At 43.8% G+C, this 22,156-nt stretch overlaps 1 pseudogene; it reads left to right on the top strand.

Moving 5' to 3' along the window:
- The window catches only part of LOC115462442, a 53,090-nt pseudogene extending 34,412 nt beyond the window's left edge, over positions 1-18,678 (top strand).
- The last annotated feature ends 3,478 nt before the right edge of the window (positions 18,679-22,156 follow it).

Genomic DNA, 22,156 nt, shown 5'->3' on the forward strand with positions numbered 1-22,156 from the left:
GAAAGAAAATCAAGGCAATGGCGGTGAACAGCACGTTCAAGTATCTTGGATAGGAAAGGGAGGAGGGAGATGGAGCGATAGTTGGAAGGGCAGGTAGGGTCCAATGAATTCTCACAGATACTTTTGTCTTGGCATTTCCTTTCTCAGCTTTTCTATTTCTTTCATGAGGAATTCAAACTGGAGACATCTGCCACTTGGAACCGACTCCTCTCCTTCGATCACATTTTCTGTCTGTACAGAGGTAGAAGCTATAACTGGAACAACAGCTTTGGTGATGCAATGTTTCCCAACCATACTGCAGGTACAGAAGTTTTTGCACCTGTTGAAAGAAAAGAGAATAAGTCAGTGGAGTAGAGTAAGGGGAATGGCACATCCAAGAACATGGTAAAAACAGAATGATCTTCAAATACAGTATTTATTTCGAAAAATACACCTTGTAGACTTGACATGGAACCATGTTTCAGTGCAGAGCACCTGCCTCAGGAGTCTAAAAATGACATATACAAATTGATATACAATCCACCAGAAAATACAAAAGAATATAAAGTAAAAAAAAATACATAAGGGGAACAAAAATATCAGGCAGAAATTAGGAACACTGTCGTAAAAATATACTTTAAAAAGATGTGATCACCATGAAGATTGGGATTAAAAAACCTTGTTTCAGTGCTAAAAAAAAAAAGCAAACTGTGGCCAGAAGGATGCTAGGCTGCATAGAGAGGGGAATAACCAGCAGAGGAAAGAAGGTGTTGATGCCCCTCTACAAGTCATTGATGAGGCCCTCCTTGGAGTATTGTGTTCAGTTTTGGAGGCCGTATGTTGCGAAAGATGTAAAAGACTGGAAGTGGTGCAAAGAAAAGCTACAAAAATGGTATGGGATTTGCGTTGCAAACCATAAGAGGAGAGACTTGCCGACCTGAACATGTATACCTTGGAGGAAAGGAGAAACAGGGGTGACATGATACAGATGTTCAAATATTTGAAAGGTATTAATCTGCAAACAAACCCTTTTCTGGAGACGGGAAGGTGGTAGAACTAGAGGACATGAGTTGAGGTTGAAGGGGGGCAGACTCAGGAGCAATGTCAGGAACTATTTTTTCACGGAAAGGGTGGTAGATATGTGGAATGCCCTCCCGCAGGAGGTGGTGGAGATGAAAACTGTAATGGAATTAAAGCGTGTGGGATAAACACAAAGGAATCCTGTTTAGAAGGAATGCATCTACGGAATCTTGGCGGACATTGGGTGGCAATGCCGATAATTGGGAAGCAAAACCAGTGCTGGGCAGACTTCTACGGTCTACGCCCTGATCATAACTGAATAGATATGGATGTGCTGGAGTGTAAATTTAAGGGGCTTTGACGTTCGCTTTAGAACTTTTAGTACAAGAACAGTTCTAGGCAGACTTCTACCATCTGTGCCCTGAGAATGGCAAGGACAAATCAAACTCGGGTATACATATAAAGTATCACATACCATGTAAAATGAGTTTATCTTGTTGGGCAGGCTGGATGGACCGTTGAAGTCTTTATCTGCCGTCATTTACTATGTTACTATCCAGCTTATTTTCGAAAGAGAAAAACGCCCATATTTCGACCCAAATCGGGAGATGGGCGTCTTTCTCCCGTGGGCGAACAAATCGGTATAATCGAAAGCCGATTTTGGTCGTCTTCAACTGCATTCCGTCGCAGGAATGAACAGAGTTGATGGGGGCGTGTCGGAGGCATGGTGAAGGTGGGACTGGGGCGTGGTTATCGGCGGAGGAGAGATGGACGTCTTTAGCTGATAATTGAAACAAGAAGGGCATTTTTAACGAGAATTTGGTCCGCTTTATTTGGACCCTTTTTTTCAGGTCCAAGTCCCAAAAAAGTGCCCCAACTGACCTGATGACCACCGGAGAGAATCGAGGCTCACCTCCCCTGACTCCCTCAGTGGTCACTAACCCCCTCCCACCCAAAACAAAATCCACTTTACAAACTTTTTTTTCCCAGCCTGTATGCCAGCCTGAAATGCCGTACCCACCTCCATGACAGCAGAATATGTTCTATCCTCTGACAGCCTTTCCCTGATTGTGATGCGGGTCTCGGTTGAGTGTGACACCTTTTCTGTTAAGGGCACTGCAGAGTCACATCAGCAATGCATTGTGGTGGGTGTAGGGTATTGGGCTCCATGATTCCACTAGCTTGTGTTACATGCTCACGATGTTGGTAGTTGGTAGTCTCTACTCCCATGGTGCTTTTCCCTCTGCTTATTGGGTCAGAGTGTGCCCTGTTTTGTTTCCGGTAGTCCATGAGGTAGTGGCCATTTTTGTAAGACAGTTTTAGATCCCTTTCATGTGTTAGCCACGTTACAGAACTTAGTTCTTACCTTGAATGTTGCTGAAGGAGGGCATTGTACACCATTCTGCCAGCTCTGACCTACTGCTAATCTCAGTAGCAGGGAGACTCTTTGCCAGTGGGGCACAACCTCTGATCTGCAGTTAACTGTGAGTAAACGTGCTTATTCCAATAAAGGACGTTTTCGGAGACATTAGTCTTCAGGTGTCAACTGGTGTGCCAAGATTATACAGCAGCAACAAGTCCTAGAGGCCTGCGTGTATGCAGGTCCATGGAGCACTTTTAGTGCGTACCGCAATGTACTTCAGGCAGGCGGACCCAGGCCCATCCCCCTACCTGTAACACTTGTGCTGGTAAATGGGAGGCCTCCAAAACCCACTGTACCCACATGTAGGTGCCCCCACCCCTAAGAGCTATGGTAGTGTTGTACATTTGTGGGTAGTGAGTTTGGGGGCTCAGCACCGTAAGGGACCTATGCGCACGGTAGCGTTGTCTGAAATCCACCGCACTGACCTCTAGGGTGTCCAGTTGGTATCCTGGCATGTCAGGGGGGCGAGTGTACTACGAATCCTGGCCCCTCCCACGACCAAATGGCTTGGATTGGGACGTTTTTGAGCTGGGCGTTTTTAGTTTCCATTATCGCTAAAAAAAACAAATGCCCAGCTCGGAAACGACTAAATCCATGGCATTTTGGTCCGTACAAACTGTATTTTCGAAGCGGAAGATGGATGCCCATTTTTTTTTTTTTTTTTAAATACGGTCTGTCCCACCCCTTCACGTACCCGTTCTTGGACATAGACGCCCATGGAGATGGGCGTTCGCGTTCGATTATGCCCCTCTATGTGAACATTCTAAATAGTATGATGGAAAAAACAGTTCATACCTATAGGGAAACATTGAACATTATGAGAAAAAAATGTGTATGGGAAAAGTACGTCAAAGGGAAAAATCATGCAACCCAAGGAAGAACATAAATGAAATCATACATCAAAAGCACTTTTTTTTTTTTAAATACAGTATAATATCGTCTGTGAACTAAGTTGCAAATGCAACATAGTCAGTGTGAGCCTACAAATAGGTGGGAAAATGTGAGATACAAATGTAACAAATAAATAAAATACTCAACAAGATAGGAATTGGAGGGAATATACTCAAATGGATCAAGGGATTCTTAACCACAAGATCATACCAAGTAAAAGTCGAATGATAACATCTCACCACCTTGGAAAGCTGATTGCGGAGTACCACAAGAATCACCTCTCACCCATCCTATTTAATTTAATGATGACCCTACTTGCTAAGTCCCTATCCAATCAAGGTCTAAACCTCTTTCTATACGCAGACGATGTCACTATATTTATACCTTTCAAATCAAACTCATCAGAAATTGCTAATGTAATTACGAACATCATGGATTCCTGGGCGACGGCATTTAAATTAAAACTCAACAAAGAAAAAATACACTGCCTCATCCTATCTTCCCAACATAGCTCAAATCACCTCTCGACCATAATTACCCGAGACTATACTCTCCCAATCTCAAATAATCTGAAAATGCTCGGAATTACCATAGATAGCAACCTAATGTTTGAGACTCAAGTGGCAATTACTACAAAGAAAATGTTCCACACAATGTGGAAACTCAAACACGTAGGACAATTTTTCGTAGGGAAACATTTCATACCATGATTCAATCAATGGTACTATCCCACATCGATTACTGCAACAATATATGCAGGATGCAAAGAACAAATCCTAAGAAAACTCCAAACTGTTCAGAACACAGCAGCCAGGCTCATCTACGGTAAAACACGATTTGAAAGCGTGACACCCCTTTGTAAAAAAACTATGCTGGCTACCTATAAAAGAACGCATATCCTTCAAGATTTGTACTATGGTTTATAAAATAATCCACGGCCTAGCTCCAGGTTATATGACTGAACTGATCGATCTACCTACTAGAAGCACAACTGATTCAGAAGGTCATCCCTAAACCTTCACTTCCCAAGATGCAAAAGACTGAAATACAAATGAACATACGCATCCTGTTTCTCCTACATATGCACACAGCGCTGGAATGCGCTACTAAAAGACTTGAAAACCACGAATAATCTTCTAAACTTCCGAAAAAACCTAAAGACTCACCTTTTCAGAAAGGCATACCCAGTGGTGTGCTGGTAAATTTTTAACAACAGGCTCTCTCCCCGGTCCACCTCTGCGCCCCCCATCCACCTCGGGCCCCCCCCCCCCCCCCCCCCCCCCCCACAATTGCAGAGCTGGCTATAGCCCCGGGGGGGGGGAGCAATGTATTACTCTCTCCAGGAAAAAAAAATTAAATGATCCCAGGTTCCAATCTAATTCATGTTTAATATGGGATAAAATGCCATAAATAAGTAAATAAATATAAACTTTTAACGTTCAGCACCTGATTCTCAAAGTGGACATGTTCCAAACACTAATGAAAATAAAATTATTTTTTTCTACCTTTGTTGTCTGGTGACTTTGTTTCTCTGATCATGCTGGCCCAGTATCTGATTCTGCTGCTCTCTATCTGTTCCCTTGACTCCAGGGCTTCCTTTCCATTTATTTCTTTTCTTTCCTCCTTTCTTCTTCATTTGTGGTCCTCTGCAGACTTGACTGTACAGTGGATCCAGCTTTTGTCTGTTTTCTCCATCCATGTGCAGTTTCTCTCCTCACTTCCTTTTCCCTCATCTAATCTCCTTCCTCTATCTTCCCTCCATGTCTAGCATTTCTTCTGTCTCCCTTCCCTCCCCTCCATCCATGTCCAGAATTTCTCTTGCCCTCCCCTCCATCCATGTCCTGAAACTCTCTTCTCTCCCCTGCCCTCCTCTACCTATCCATGCCCAGCAGTTCTCTCCCCTGCCCCCCTCTGCCCATCCATGCCCAGCAGTTCTCTCCCCTGCCTCCCTCTGCCCATCCATGCCCAGCAATTCTTCTCCCTCCCCTCCCGCTCCCATCCATGTCTAGCGATGTCCTTCGCCCTCACCCTCCCCTGCCGCTCCCATCGTCAGTTTCAATTACCTCCCTCGAAGCCCTGCATTATTTAAAGCCCTGCTGCCCGTCTCCAGCTGCCTTCACTGCCTGCTTCTGAGGCGTTCGCGCCCTTAGTCCCGCCGCGGAAAAAGGAAATGACATCAGAATGACGTCAGAAGGCGGGACTAAGGGCGCGAACGCCTCAGAAGCAGGCAGGGAAGGCAGCTGGAGACGGGTAGCAGGGCTTTAAATAAGGCGGCGCTTCGAGGAAGGTAATTGAAAGTGACAGATGGGAGCGGCAGGGGAGGGTGGGGGCGAAGGACATCGCTAGACTTGGATGGGAGTGGGAGGGGAGGTAAGCATGGCGCCCTCCTGCCATGCTTACCTCGTGCAATGGAGCCGGCTCGCCCCGAACAACAACCGGCTCGCAAGAGCTGTCAAAATTTAACAAGCGGCTCTTGCGAGCCGGCTCCAGCACACCACTGGGCATACCCCTCAGAACCAACATACTCATCAAAAATGAATGACAGCACCGAAAATAGGAAACAAACAACACCTGATCCTCTGCCACAGGATCCCACCCCTTGCAATCTGCTCGGGACAGTCCTTACCTGATCTATTTTACTATATTTCACACTTTGTATGTGCTGACCCCGGAGTCTGCAACTACCTCTCCGGAATTATGTAAGCCACATTGAGCCTACAAATGGGTGGGAAAATGTGGGATACAAATGTAACAAATAAATAAAACTATAACGCATAAGGCTCAAAAAGCTTAAAGGTGAATTGAGGGACAAAGAAAAGAGAAAACAGACAAAAGCCCTACCAAAGCCCCTTCAGTAGGTTCTCTCCTAGGCAGTGTAAATGTGCACGCATATATGTGGCACTTCAGAGTGTAACTTATGTAAATGTGAGCCCTGCCCATGCTCCTCCCCCAGTGAAACTTTGCATTTACATGCTAAGGCATTTTTGTGTGTGTATTTTCTAGAATACCACTGAGCACTCTGTCTGTACTTAACGCATAATTGTAAACTCACTCGTGTGATTGGTATTATCTTTTTTTGAAATACGGTGACCAAAATTGTGGACAATATTCAAGGTGCAGATGCACCATGGAGCGATACAAAGGCATTATATACAGTATTCAGTTTTGTTCTCCATTCCTTTCTTAATAATTCCTAACATTCTATTTGCTTTCTTAGCTGCTGCTGCTGCAGATTGAGCAAAGGGTTTCAACGTATCGTTGTTTATTGTACTTGATATACTGCTTTAATTGCCCAGCAGATCTAAGCGGTTTACAATACTAAAACCATAATTTAAGAAAAGAACACCAGTAAAAACAGGATAGTTCTCAAACATTCGAGTAATCGACATCTCCAGTAAAGTCTTCATCAGCTGCTCGACCTGTTCAAACTAGAGTGCATTGTCATCGAAATCCTGTTGGAAATAATGGGAGTCTTTTCCTAAGGCGAGCCAGCATTTTTAGTGCGTGTTAATAATTAGCATGTGCTAAATGCTAGAGATGCCCATAGGAATATATGGGCGTCTCTAGCGTTTAGCACACGCTAAAAGCACTAATGTGCCTTAGAAAAAGGACCCCAACGAGTCTTAAGCATGGCTTTAAATTTAATAAAAGATTGTTCTGATCATAAAACAGGGGGTAACTCATTCCAGTGTCTGGGAGGCCAAATAATACAATGCTGAATGTCTCATAGATTTGTAGTGGACTTTTCTTTGGGCCTGGAAGCACTAAGCGGTGGGCATCTAGTGAATGAAGCTTCCTTGAAGGGGTATAAGGAATTGTAAGTTATACCTACAAAGCTTTCCTCTGCGGTGACTCATAATGTGGAACTTTGCATTATTTGGGTTCCCCTTCCCTACATGCGTCACTTTGCACTTGCTGACATTAAATATCATCTGCCGTTTGGATGCTCAGTCTCATAAGGTCCTATTGCAATTTTTCAGAATCCTCTTGTAATTTACCAACTTTGAATTACTTGTGCAGTCAGCAAATTTAATCACCCAGATGTCCCTCTCCTGGTCCATACACATCACCCTCTCTTCTCCTGTTGAATATAGCTCCTGTGGATTTCTGCATCCAAATTGCATCACTCTGCATTAAAGCTTAACTGCCAAGCTTTAGCTTCTAATTTTTGTAGATCACTTCTCATGCTATCTACTTCCTCTGGGGTGTCCACTTTGTTGCAGATTTTTGTGTCATCTGCAAAAAAAGCATACTCCTATCCCTTCAGCCATATCGCTCACAAAAACATTAAACAGAATTTGAAAGAGGAATGTGAAGGTTCCTTCAGGTAACTTAATTATGCAGCCATGTAAGCTGTATAGCTGGCAGTCCACAATTCATTTCTGAACAGATCAGAGATAAAAGGAAACAGTTATTAGAAACAAAATAAAGAATCAGACATGTCTTGCTATTAGGGAAGATCGGTTTTCTGGCACTGAAGGTTGCAAGGTGAGCCCTGGACACATAATCTTCCACTGACTCCGGAAACTCACGGTCCGACGGCGTGCTCCCCGGCAGAACAACCCGGGAGTGATCCTTTCGCGTGGATGCCCTGGTTAACCAGGCCTTAGCCTTGCCGATCCCAGGAACCCTCGCACCGCCGTCGCGCCCCCCCAGCAGGAATTGCCCGGGAGTCGAGTCATCACAGCGGAGAAAAGAGTGAGCCGGCCAGCGGCCTCCGACACTGGACGTGGATCACCAGACCGCTTCTGCCCGGGAGACGCTGATCTTCCTTCCTAGTCGGCTGTTCACGTTGCACGCCTGTCCCTGCCCGGTCCAACCAGACAGGAGACGGAGCCGGAGACCCGCGGTGCTGTGGAGCCTACCGACGGCTCGTGAGGCCCGGCTTGGCGCCCTGACCCATCAACTCACCCACGCGGACGCGACCTACCCGCGTGGCGGCGCCTGAAGCACCCAACCAGGAAACTTCAACGCCGGCCAGCACCACTCGTCAAGTACAGACAGCGAACCAACATGAACCCTGCTCCAGATCGCTCCAGTCTGTCTTTTCCTGCATGTTCCGGTCCTGCCACTCAGCTCTCCTCTGTTCCAGTGTGTTTCAGCCCTGCTGCCCAGCTCTCCTCTGCCCATCTTGTTCCAGTCCACCTGATCCAGCCAGCTCCAGCTCGCTCTAGTCCTGCTGCCCAGCTCGCCCAGCCGCAGTCCCTCGGATCCAGCTTCTCCCTGTTTGTTCCAGCTACCTGCTCCTGCATTTCCCTGCTTGTTCCAGCTACCTGCTCCAGCATGCCGCAGCGCACCGCAGTCCGTCGGATCCAACTTCTCCCTGTTTGTTCCAGCTACCTGCTCCTGCCTCTCCCTGCTTGTTCCAGCTACCTGCTCTGGCTTGTCCCAGTCCGTCGGATCCAGCTTGTTCCAGCTACCTGCTTGTTCCAGCTACCTGCTCTGGCTTGTCCCAGTCCGTCGGATCCAGCTTGTTCCAGCTACCTGCTCCAGTTTGTCCCAGTCCGTCGGATCCAGCTACCTGCTCCAGCTTGTCCCAGTCCGTCGGATCCAGCTTATCCCTGCCTGTCCCAATCATCTGCTCCAGCTTGTTCCAGCCCGCCTGATCCAGCTCGTTCAGCCTCTCCCTGCCTGCTACCAGCTATCTGCTCCAGCTTGCCGCAGTCCCATCGAATCCAGCCTCTCCCACCTTCTCCCTGCTCGCTCCAGTCCATCTGCACCAGCTTGCTCCAGCCCGCTTGATCGGCTACCTACTCCAGCTTGCCACAGTCCGTCGGATCCAGCTTCTCCCTGCTCGTTCCTGTCCATCTGCACCAGCTTGTCCTAGCCCGCCTGCTAGCTTGTCAGCCATTGACTCACTTGCCTGCTAACTTGTCAGCTACTGACTTACCTGCTCTCCAGTCCATCAATTGCTTGTTAAATAGCTTGTCAGCCATTGACTCACTTGCCTGCTAACTTGTCAGCCACTGACTTACCTGCTCTCCAGTCCATCAATTCCCCCTGCTCGTTTCTGTCCATCTGCACCAGCTTGTTCCAGCCCGCCTACCCCCTGTCACTACACATACACCTGTCACCCCTCAATCACTACTTATGGCCCCTGTCCACATTCTCTTCCTTGCCCTGTCCCTTCCTAATCTTTTTCCCCTCCCCCTACCGCTGTCCACCGCTGGAAATCATTGCCCCCCCATGCCCCCTCCCGTCCTATTCCCTACGGCAATACCCTATTCACCCCCATCCCTCACCACCTCACCATCTCTCTTCTCCCCCTCCTTTCTAGCTCTTAACCTTCAACACCTCCTTCCTGCTATTAACCCATCACCATTCCACCTACATGCATCCCGTCTTCGTCGCCCGACCTCCCCCACCCTCCTCCGCACTCTCTTGCTCCTCCTCTTGCTATCCGCGGGAGACATTAATCCTAACCCAGGCCCCCCTCACCTGTCCTCCCCCTATCCATGCAAACGATTCCGTGAGGTCTCCAATCTCGTCCCTATTCCCCTCCTTCCCCCCTCTTCCCTCCCCTTCTCATGTGCCCTGTGGAATGCCCACTCGGTCTGCAACAAACTACCCTTCACCCACGATCTCTTCATCTCTCGTTCCCTTCAATTGCTTGCCCTAACTGAAACCTGGCTCTCCCCTGATGACTCTGCCTCAGTTGCGGCCCTTTGCCATGGAGGTTATCTCTTCTCCCACACTCCCCGCCCAGCTGGTCGCGGTGGAGGCGTCGGGCTTCTACTCTCGCCCTCCTGTAGTTTCCAACCCCTCCTCCTACCACAGTCTCACTGCTTCTCATCCTTTGAAACACACTCCATCTGGCTATTCTATCCATTGCCACTCAGAGTGGCAGTCATTTACCGCCCCCCTAATAAATCCCTCTCTTCCTTCCTTACCAACTTTGATGCCTGGCTTTCCGTTTTTCTCGAACCCTCATCTCCGTCCCTCATTCTAGGACTGATCCCTGAGGCATACCACTACTCGCCTTTCTTTATTCCAACCAATTTCTGATCCAGTTTACCACTTGGAACATATCCCCAGAGCACTCAGTTTTCTTATAAGTCTGCTACGAGGAACAGTTTCAAAGTCTTTGCTCTGAAAATCTAAGTATACCATATCCAAAGCATGTCCTTGATCTAATTCTCTGGTTATCCAGTGCGTTTGAAATCCAGAGCTTTGAGTTTGGTGCGACTGAAATCTGTCTAACTTGTATATTGAACCACACCGTGTGATGATCATTGCTGTGTAAGTGGACACTCACCCAGACCTTAGGCACACTTTTTCCATTTGTGTAAACTAGATCCAGCATTGTCACTCTTCTAGTGGATTCTTTCACCGTCTGCCTGAAGAAAGCTCCTTGTAACTAAGGCATCTACAATCTTTCTACTTATCTACAGATGTATAGATGGGATACTCCAATCCACATCTGGCAGATTCAAGCCACCCAGTTTATCACCTCTCCCTTCATTCCCGATCAGATCCCGTCTAGTTTTTCTGTTTGAGTTGGAAGTCTGTAGGCAACATCTGTGAGGATGGAAGTGCATCTTCTCTTTCAAAGACTATTCACAGCGTTTCCTTTTTTCCTCACACTCCCTGCATTTCAGCTGCTTTAATATTATTGTTGTTGGGTATTTGTTTGTGTTTTGGTTTTTTTTTACATATCCCTCCTAAATAGCTAGGTGTGGCAATATCATTCATGAAACTCATTGAACCAAGTCCATTTCCACCATCAGGGCTTCCAGATCATGAATTTTGTTGCCTAGATTGTGAGCATTTCTACTGATACCCCTCCAGCACTTTTTGGTTGGCTTCCTTGGGTTTTGTATAGCTTTTATTCCAGTGTCCTCTTCCCTTTTTTGGTTGATGAGTGATTTAAGATGGCTCCTTTTATTTTTGTTATTATTGTAATGCTTCTGCTGGGGGGTAATATCCTGTACTTTATTCTGTCATCCCCTTCCTCTGCTTTAAACACCTATCTATGCATTGCTTGAATTTTTCACTTAGGATCCTTTTTTCTGCCACAGAAAGATGTAGACCATCATTACAGTATAGCATCTTGTTTTTCATGTATTGCCCCAACCACCTGTTACTCCTGGGGGAATACTGTGCAATGCAGAAGTTGCACAGAATTACCCACCTGCACAGTCAGCTAATAGCTCAGAGGTGCGGTGTTGCATGGCTCAGTTTCCCTCCCTCGCTGGAGAAAGGTGAGTAGGATGGAATGTGCCAAAGGGAGCAGGGGAACTGGAGAAAGGTGGATAAAGTGTGTATGGGTCAGGGCTGGTGAAGTGGTGAGGGGTATGTATGCACACCATGGGAGAGGGGTGGAGGGCTACAAAAAGGTGGGTGGGATTGTATGTGCCATGGGAGGGAGGGAAGGCTGGAGAGTGCTCTGTATCATAGGGTGACTGGAAGAAACGTGGATGAGGGGGGTGTGTGTGTAATTGTTATAGTATTCCCCTGACCCACCTAATCCCCTCCCAGGTCCATGACCCCTTGCAGTTGCATGCTATGGATTTTGTGCACTCGATGCAAAAAAGCTCGTGGTGGACCCACATACACGTCTGTGGAATGCATCAAGTTAATTACATGCAAATGTTTTGCACAGAAAACCTGAGGTAAATGTTGAGGAGTCTGCCAGACATGTGCACAAGGTTTCATGGTGCCTTCTTGTGTGTTGACACTTTTGTTTTGGTCTGGACATGTGCACATCAGCGCTTGTTCTGTGACTAAATATGAGCCTTGCACAAATTGCATGTGAAATTTTTGAGATGCTCATATTTAGGCGCAGAAGAACAGGCGCTGATATGTGCTTTCACTTTTGGTTTTGTTTGGACAAAAGCACGTTTGTTACTTACCATCTCTGTTTAAAACTTGTACGAGCTTCTTCCACTTGCAAAACAAGACAAAACCAGCACTTAAATGAGAAAAACTCACCAGAAATCCTCTCTGCAAAACCTTCCACGCAGCCCTGGACCTAGTGAAAAAATTATCACGTGTGTGCATCACAAACGGGCAGTGTACACTCTGCATTGCACAAAATACCTTAATTAGCTTATTAGAATACATTTTAATATAACCTAAGGCTTTATCTTCCCACACAAGGTAACTCCCGTCCACAATTCCTCTCTGCATCACTTGGCACATACAACTTTGGGGAACCCTGCAGCTAAGCCCATAATTACTTTCAGTATTGGTCCTTCAGTTTATAAAGTACCAACTTTGGACAGTATGGATCAAATAAAAATATAATAACATGTAGATTTAATGATACATATATGTACTATTCTTGTGCAGAAGTGATAAAATAAATAACATAATAGTTAAAAACATATTAAGGGCTCTGTTTACTAAGGTGTGCTGGCGTTTTTAGAGCGGGCACAAAATTAGCGCTTGCTGTGTAGGTGCCCATAGGAATATTATGGGCGCCTACAAAATTAGCGCACACTAATGGTTAATGCACTCTAAAAGTACTAACGCGCCTCTAGGACAGCTTAGTAAATGGGGCCCTAAGTACGTTGAAGAATATATTTGCACAGACCCAGTATAGCAGATGATCTCTCTATATAAAATGCACCTCCAACGTTCTAATGAAGCCTCACTTTCCCAAAGTTCTAAAAGTGAAGTGGCAGAGATCGCTTTTCCTCCATGATTGTCTGCCCCGCCCACGCGTCAAACGTGATGACGTCGAGGGCGGAGCACTGACACTGAACGAATGGCATCGCCAACCCGTTGCTATGCGACGAAACTTAGTAGAAGCCGAAGCGAGGTCCCAGAAAAAAGATCAGCAGATAAAGTGTTGCCGTCTGACGTCAGTAGAAGCCTTTCAGGGAAGAGAGAGCTGCCATAGGATAGAGAGCAGGAGGAGGGAATAGCTGGCGACCAATGGGAGAGGAGCAAGAGGCAGGATGGAAGGGAGCACCTGATAGGCCAAGTGGGGAGAAAGGGGAGGAGCCGCGGGGGGGCATCCGTGGGGCACCCAATCCCAGCGAGGACCGGGAGGCAGAGCGAGGCATCCAGGCTGAATCGGGCGCCCGCTGAAGCCAAGCAAGCCGAGGCGTGTGAGCACTGGAAAAACAAACTCATAGCGCAGCCTATTGAAGCCGGAGCACGGACTAAGGCGGCATGGAGCCCCGCGTCACTTGAGGACTCCGTTCACAGCCGAGGTAGGGGATGTGACAGCGGGGAGTCTATGAAAATGTTGTGCAAAACTTTCTGTGTAACAACAAGGCACTATACTCATAAGTACATAAGTAATGCCACACTGGGAAGACCAAGGGTCCATCGAGCCAGCTTCCTGTCCACGACAGCGGCCAATCCAGGCCAAGGCACCTGGCAAGCTTCCCAAACATTGACAACATGCTCAAAAGTCCTTCAGATGATGAAGTGCAATATATCACTAAAGTTACATTTCTTATACTCACCCCTTGAATTTTTTTTCCTTCCAGTCTCAGAGGTTCAGTGATGCACTTGATGAGAACTTTCTCTTTAATCAGAGAAGCTCCTGACACTGATACTTTCTATTAGATAACCCATATTTGTTGAAGGAACTAATATTTCTGGGGATGAGGAGGGAAACTAGAGTGAGTAGTAGCAACAGGGAGAGGAGGTTGAACAGTGGTGGTGGGAATAGAGTGTGGGGGATTAAAAACAGATAGTGATTGATTGGAACAGTGAAAAGGAATTGAGAGAATGAGTCAATGGTGGGGACTGAGAGGGAGGATTGAAAGGGAGTGAATGGTAGAGACAGGGAAGGGGACTAAGAGATGGTGCTGAGTTCATGTTTTTCTTAACGTTGGGGTTAAATGGCAGAGGGTAAGATGTGGCAATGGTTCAGGCCAGAGGTGATGGTGTCAAGCAGGGCAGAGAATATTTTGTAGGGAGAAGGGAAGTGAATAGGTTTCTTCAGTGAATTTAACCAGGTGTTATCTAAACACATGCTAGGGCCCGTTTCATTTGTTTCGGAAACGGGCCTTTTTTTACTAGTAATATTATAAAAAAATAAGTCATATAATAATATTGTCAAAAGATAATACCTTTTGCTGGATGTGAGGTGATGCTTAGCTAGTCTTTGTGAAATTCACATGATGTCTAATGCCTAGAAAGATATATCTTCAAAAAACAGAAATGTATACCTGCATGATTAAGATAAAGAAGGATGTGTGTATTGGAAACTATTGTTGAAATAAGTGGCTGAAAACGCAATAAAGTACTAGTGGAAAGCAAAGTGACAGAAATAAAAAAACAAAAAGTTGAGCGTGATTCATGTTGTAAATCAAATAACATAGTGAATGGAGCGAATAAATATAAATACAATATTATTTGATTTACAACATGAATCACGTTCACTTTTTGTTTTTTTATTTTCATCATTTGCTTTACACTTTTTATTTTTGAAGATATGTCTTTCCAGGCATTAGACATCACGTGAATTTCACAAAGGCTAGCTAAGCATCACTTCACATTCAGCAAAATGTATTATCTTCAATATACTTACTCATGTCGAGTCTTGGATGTCATAATAAAGCCTACTGTTCTTTTGACATCATCTACTGCTCCTTCTTTTGTCATCCTCGCTGTGATTGACTTGTTTGCGTGAATGCACGGGCTTCTGTTTGTTCAGTTTTGGAGGCTATATTTTGATAAGGATGTAAAAAGACTAGGGGCCAGATGCACATGCTATTAACATTTGCTTTAGACTGGTTCTAGCCAGTCTAAAGCAAGTGATCAGATAGTAATGCACAAAGGGGTTTTCTGTGGCTGTAATGATTGCCATTAGCAGCCACTGAGAGAACCCCATGCAAATGTATTACAGTGAGCTCATTAGTATTCTAATGGGTATTCCATGGGATGCATAGCTCCAGAGCAGCGTAATTTAATGAGAAAATGTTGTGGCTGTTCTGGAGCTGTTGGAGAAGAGGGAAGCACAGGCAGCTGCAAAAGGCTTTCTACTTCTCACCCCTCCCTGTGAATCTTTTTTTTTTTTTTTCACTCACTCTCCCTCTCTCATTGCCAGCACAGTCTTGTGAGCCCAGTTTCCGCATCACTCTTGGAAATTCAGGTCACAGCTGTATTCATACTGTGCACCCAATAAGCAGACATCTCATAAGTTGAATAATCAGACCTAAGACAATATGCGTATCCAGACATGTGATAGGCCTTTTCTTAAGATCCCAGAAAAGGAATCGCCTAAAAAAGTCTCTTTAATAACAATTAGTTTTATCCTTTACTCCCCTTTATCTAGATAGTGCTAAGACAGTCCAGATTTTCAGCGGCACTATCTTGGGAAATGCTGCTGAAAATCTGAGTATTAACTCATGCTCACTGAGTCATCTGTATAGGAGCTGCTGCTGCCTAGATAAGTGTCGCTGAATCTTATGCCCTTTATATTCTATCTAATCCTAGAAGCATCTCTTCTTTAATCATTTTCAGACACATTTAACAGGTTGACTGCAAACATTTCTGTCATTTGTCTCCATATACTCCATTCATAAGCTGTTTTTCTGTAAGTTAGGTTGAAGACAAACTTGACCTGACAGTGACCATGTTTCAGTAGGAGTCTGGATCTGGGGTCGTTACTTCATCACTGTGGAAGAAACTCCCTGATCACCACAGATTATAATGTTCTTATTCAGACCATTCTTTTCAAGGCTGTTATGTCTACACACTACCATTTCCAAGGGACATCTCATCATTTCACAGACTTGTGGTGTGTGGAGACAAATGTTTCAAGAAATTATTTGCAAATAAGAAACATACCAGTTCTAAAGCCACACATAGAATCTGGTACAACAGAAATGTATCCTTCCTCTTACTATATACACAGGTAATATTTAGAAACCACCCTGTCTTCTAACACATGATTAATACCTTTTGTTTATATCTACTAGATCAGCCAATTACACAAGAAAGAAAGAATCAAGGAAAAGATCCTGTAAAAACAGAACAAATCCAAAGACAATCAGAAATTGTCTGTGAGAATATTTCTCAGGGACCTAAGAGGAAAAACACAAGGAATGATCACCAGGAATCAGAAGAGAAAAGAGATAATGCAATGTACTCACTGGATGGAGTCACGAAATTTGAGAGAAGTTACAGAGAACTCACTAGCATCAATGACCACCAGATACACTTAGCAGAGAGACCCTTCCAAAATAATAATAGTGGCTACATGGCTTTTTACCCTGATAAGGGAGAGCAGGAAAGAAAAAAAGACCAGCAAGAATTTACATATACTTCATCTAACACGAGCATCTATTTCATATGTGACCCGAAGAGCTTTCCGTGGTTTTCAGTGCGCCAAACGCAGAAAAGAAGTAGCACACAAGACCAACGAGAGAAACCATTTACATGTACAGAGTGTAGGAAAAGCTTTTCTCATCTTTCAGTGCTAAAAAGGCACCAAATGATCCACAATGGACAGAAACCATTTACATGTACTGAGTGTAAAAAAGGATTCGCACATCTTTCAAAGCTAAAAATGCACCAAATGGTACACAACGGAGAAAAACCATTTACATGTACTGAGTGTAATAAGGGCTTCACTCAACGTTCAGAACTTAAGCGACATGAAATGATCCACAGTGGAGAGAAACCATTTGCATGTACTGAGTGCAATAAAAGTTTCACTCGTCTTTCAAATCTAAAAGGCCACCAACTGATCCACAAAGGAGATAAACCATTTGTATGTACTGAGTGTAAAAAAGGGTTCACACATATTTCAAAGCTAAAAACCCACCAAATGATACACAGTGGAGAGAAACCATTTATGTGTACTGAGTGTAAGAAGAGCTTCATTCAACCTTCAGAACTAAAAGACATGAAATGATACACAATGGAGAAAAACCATTTAAATGTAGTGAATGTAATAAAAGCTTCACTCAGTTTTCTACTCTTAAACTTCATCAACTGATCCACACAGGAGATAGACCATATATATGTACTGAGTGTAATAAAAGCTTCACTCTTCTTTCACATCTTAAAAGTCACCAAATGATCCACTTGGCTGAGAAACCATTTTTTTGTACTGAATGTAATAAAAGCTTCTCTGGGCTTTCACGTCTAAAAAGGCACCAAAAGATCCATATAGAAGAGAAAAGATTTACATGTACAGAGTGTAAGAAGCACTTTACTCCGCTTTCAGTGCTAAAAAGACACCAAATGAGCCACACTGGAGAGAAACCATTTACATGTACTGAATGCAATAAAAGTTTCACTCTTCTTTCAAATCTAAAACGCCATCAAATGAGCCACAAAGGAGAGAAACCATTTACATGTGCTGAGTGTAAGAAAAGTTTCACTCGTCTTTCAAGTTTAAAACACCACCAAATGATCCACAAAGAAGAGAAACCATTTACATGCCCTTAGTGTAATAAAAGGTTTGCTTATCTTTCAAATCTAAAAAGTCACCAAATGGTCCAGTGGGAGAGAGAAACCAATTACTTTACAGAGTGTAATAAAAGCTTCACTCAGCTTTCATAGCTTAAAAAAAAAAAAAAGGATCCACACTGCAGCAGTAGACTTGAGAAACTGAGATCATACTCCACATACCCTGGTGCAGGAGTGAGGTTCATTCCTGTATGCTCAATACCTATTTGAATAAATTGCCCCTATGAGAAACCACGTCTGATGGCTTTCAAATCTAAAAACAAACACAAAATGAATCACACTGGAGACAAAGCAGGTTAAAGGGAATGCAGTATAAATTCAGCAATCGTAGCTGGTGGATTACTGTGCATCTGTGAGGGAAAGAGAATAATTTTTCTCCTCAAGTCTTGCGGAATATTTTCATGTGGTGACCCCATTGTTATAATAGCAAAAGACTTTGTACTTTGCTCCCGCTCTCTGCTAGACCCCATTGTTATAACATCTTTAGTGAAAACTCAGCAGGGCTAAGCTACAATTGAAGTATGATTTGAAAGAAAAGGAAGAGTGCATACTAGTCACACGTCGTCCAGGATAAAAGGTGCCCACCTTTTAGTAGGGCTAACATGGCGGCAGCAATAGTACAGATGAAGAGAACATCAGCTTTGCAGATAAAACCTTAGTGGACTTGTTCATGTACCACTAGAGCAGGAGGTCAGCCACAGAAGCTAATGAAAAAATTGAGAGGATTAACTACAATTAAGTGGACTCCTGCAGATAAAGAGGAGTTAATGTACCGCTGTGTTTATACAACACACCCAAGATAGTTCACCAAAAACTGGAGGAAAGAAAAATATTGTCCTGGAAAAAGCTTCAAAAGTGGCTGATGTGAATTTAAGATCCCTAATTTTAAAGATCAAACAGAAGAGTTAGTAGTAATAGCAACTTAACACAATGTAACGCCGGTTTTTAAAAAAGGTTCCAGGGGAGATCCGGGAAATTATAGACCGGTGAGTCTGACGTCGGTGCCGGGGAAAATGGTAGAGGCTATTATCAAAAACAAAATTACAGAGCACATCCAAGGACATGGATTACAGAGACCAAGTCAGCACGGCTTTTGTGTGGGGAAATCTTGCCTGACCAATTTACTTCAATTCTGTGAAGGAGTAAACAAACATGTGGACAAAGGGGAGCCGGTTCATATTGTGTATCTGGATTTTCAAAAGGCGTTTGACAAGGTACCTTATGAAAGGCTACAGAGGAAATTGGAAGGTCATGGGATAGGAGGAAAAGTCCTATTGTGGATTAAAAACTGGTTGAAGGATAGGAAACAGAGTGGGGTTGAATGGGCAGTATTGACAATGGAGAAGGGTAGTTAGTGGGGTTCCTCAGGGGTCTGTGCTAGGACTGCTGCTTTTTAATATATTTGTAAATGATTTAGAGATGGGAGTAACTAGCGAGGTAATTACATTTGCTGATGACACAAAGTTATTCAAAGTCGTTAACTCGCGACAGGATTGTGAAAAATTACAGAAGGACCTTACGAGACTGGGAAACTGGGTGGCTAAATGGCAGATGACGTTTAATGTGAGCAAGTGCAAGGTGATGCATGTGGGAAAAAAGAACCCGAATTATAGCTACGTCATGCAAGGTTCCACGAGTTACGGACCAAGAAAGGGATCTGGGTGTTGTCGTTGATAATACACTGAAACAGTGTGCTGCTGCGGCTAGGAGAGCGAATAGAATGTTGGGTATTATTAGGAAAGGTATGGAAAACAGGTGTGAGGATGTTATAATGCCGTTGTATCGCTCCATGGTGCGACCGCACCTTGAGTATTGTGTTCAATTCTGGTCGCCACATCTCAAGAAAGATATAGTAGAACTGGAAAAGGTGCCGCAAAGGGTGACTAAAATGATAGCGGGGATGGGACGACTTCCCTATGAAGAAAGACTAAGGAGGCTAGGGCTTTTCAGCTTGGAGAAGAGATGGCTGAGGGGAGACATGAGAGAGGTATATAAAATAATGAGTGGAGTGGAATAGGTGGATGTGAAGCGTCTGTTCACGCTTTCCAAAAATGCTATGACTAGGGGGCATGCGATGAAACTACAGTGTAGTAAATTTAAAACAAATCGGAGAAAATGTTTCTTCACCCAACACGTAATTAAACTCTGGAATTCGTTGCCGGAGAACGTGGTGAAGGCGGTTAGCTTGGCAGAGTTTAAAAAGGGGTTAGACGGTTTCCTAAAGGACAAGTCCATAAACCACTACTAAATGGACTTGGGAAAAATCCACAATTCCAGGAATAACATGTATAGAATGTTTGTACGTTTGGGAAGCTTGCCAGGTGCCGTCCTGGATTGGCCGCTGTCGTGGATAGGATGCTGGGCTCAGTGGACCCTTGGTCTTTTCCCAGTGTGGCATTACTTATGTACTTATGAAGGCTTTTGTAGAAAAAGAAATGGAAAGAGAAGGAGGGGACCTTGGTGGGAGCATCAGAGCTAAGGTATCTGCTGAAAAAGAAGTGGGAGTCTTAGAAGGAAACAACAGAAGTAAAGTTGGTATAGTGAGAGAATTAAAGGGTTTGAAAAAGAATCACCAAAAGAAAGACATGTGTAGGGTGGGAAGGGGATCCAGAAAGGAGTGCAAATAAAATAGTTGATGTCGAGAAAGAAGAGATTTAGAAAGGAATGCCAGGGCAAAGGTCGATAAATGAGCAGAAGGTGCTCAGAACAGAGTACTGACATCACCAATAAGGTAATGATAGAGAGCAAAACAAATCTAGAATTGCATGAGAATGAAATAAATGAAAGGCAAGACAAAAGGTGGGAGAAAGATATAGAGGTGGAGGAATTAATAATTGAGCTCTTAGCCTCTCTGAAAATACCTTTTATCACAGAAATTAATCTAATCAGTGTTCTACATCAAAAATGATTACTGGCAGAATTCTACCAGCAAGGATACAGGGTCAGGAAACGAAGAGAAAGATGACAGTTCCTTGGAAAAATTGTATTGAGGGAAAAATAAATCATTATAAGCAGAGGTGTTCCTGGTATATGAGTATCTCACAGGATTAACATCAGTAAAGATAATGTGAAAGATCCAAAACATCAAATTGAGGTATGCTGCATTATCAGAGGAAGGCCTTAAATTTCTATGCTCCAATAACAAATTAGAATTAGCAGCAAACTGCAAAAACTGCAAAGATGTGAAGAGAACAGAGAAGAGAGATCTCAAAATAAATTGTTCAGAGGGAACCAAAAACAGTTCTACAGGGAGTTGGGAAAGAGGTGCTGCAGTGGACTTCACATAAAAGGTCCCAGGTACACATCTCACCGTTAACCCCTTTTATTGTATGCGGAGCTTTCCAAAACCCACCAAAAACCTACTGTACACCACTATAATAGCCCTTATGTTTGCAGTTGTCACCTATATGTGGGTACAGTAGGCTTTTGGTGGGCTTCAATTTCCACCACAAGTGTAACAGTTAGAGTGAAATATGGGTCTGGGTCCCTTCTCTACAATACTCTGCACCGACCACTTGGCTACTCCAGGTACTTGATTGCTGCTCTATTAGGACTGGCCATATCATCTCATTTATTTTATTTATTTATTTATTTATTTACATCAATTTATATACCGTATCTTATTGCTACTGCAAGACAGAACGGTTTACAATTTATAAAAAAAAAAAAAAGCAGTACAATAAGTACAAATTGGACAAACATTAGAACTCCAATCATTACAGGAAAGCACAGCAAACCAACAAACTAGCTACATAAGATGAAAACCAATATAACTCATGATTAATACCAGGAGAACACTGCAGATACAAAATTAAATACATAATATATCTACACAGACAGATAATACAGTTTTGACTTAGTATATATTACAGATGCCCTTTATAACCTTTCTTCCATTATTCATAAGTCATAGAGGCTGGTATGTACTGTTTCTTTTACATCTTGGGGAGGGGTGGGAGGGGGTCATGCTTTAAATCCCTCCACAGGTCATCTAGGGCACCTTTTTGTGACTTAGACCCCGATGCTCAAAAGTCACCATTAAGTACTAAGTGTGTCTATATCCGCAGTTGAAATTACCAATTTTGAAACGGCGATCGCATGTAAATGAGATGCACAGAAACCCTGCAAGCAGCACATTCACAGAACAGTTTTGCGGACAGCATCAATGTTCTATGCATGCCCAGGGGAAAAAAAGACAACAACTAAGTGTAGTAATGTCACATGGAATTTGCTTTTTATTTCCAAAATAACTTATCACTACTGTTTACGTGTAGGGCACATATATATAATACACGCACATGTGCAGATACTATTAAAAAAAATGTTCCACGACAATATTTTAACATTACTGCTATGTATGGGACAAACATGCATATAATACACTCCATGGCACATTTCTCGCACACATGCAGGTACTATTAAAAAATGCAAGCAGACTGCTCCACCAAGAAGTCTCCCCTC

The sequence above is a fragment of the Microcaecilia unicolor genome, chromosome 2, assembly GCF_901765095.1.
Source record: "Microcaecilia unicolor chromosome 2, aMicUni1.1, whole genome shotgun sequence".
In the NCBI taxonomy this organism is placed as follows: domain Eukaryota; kingdom Metazoa; phylum Chordata; class Amphibia; order Gymnophiona; family Siphonopidae; genus Microcaecilia; species Microcaecilia unicolor.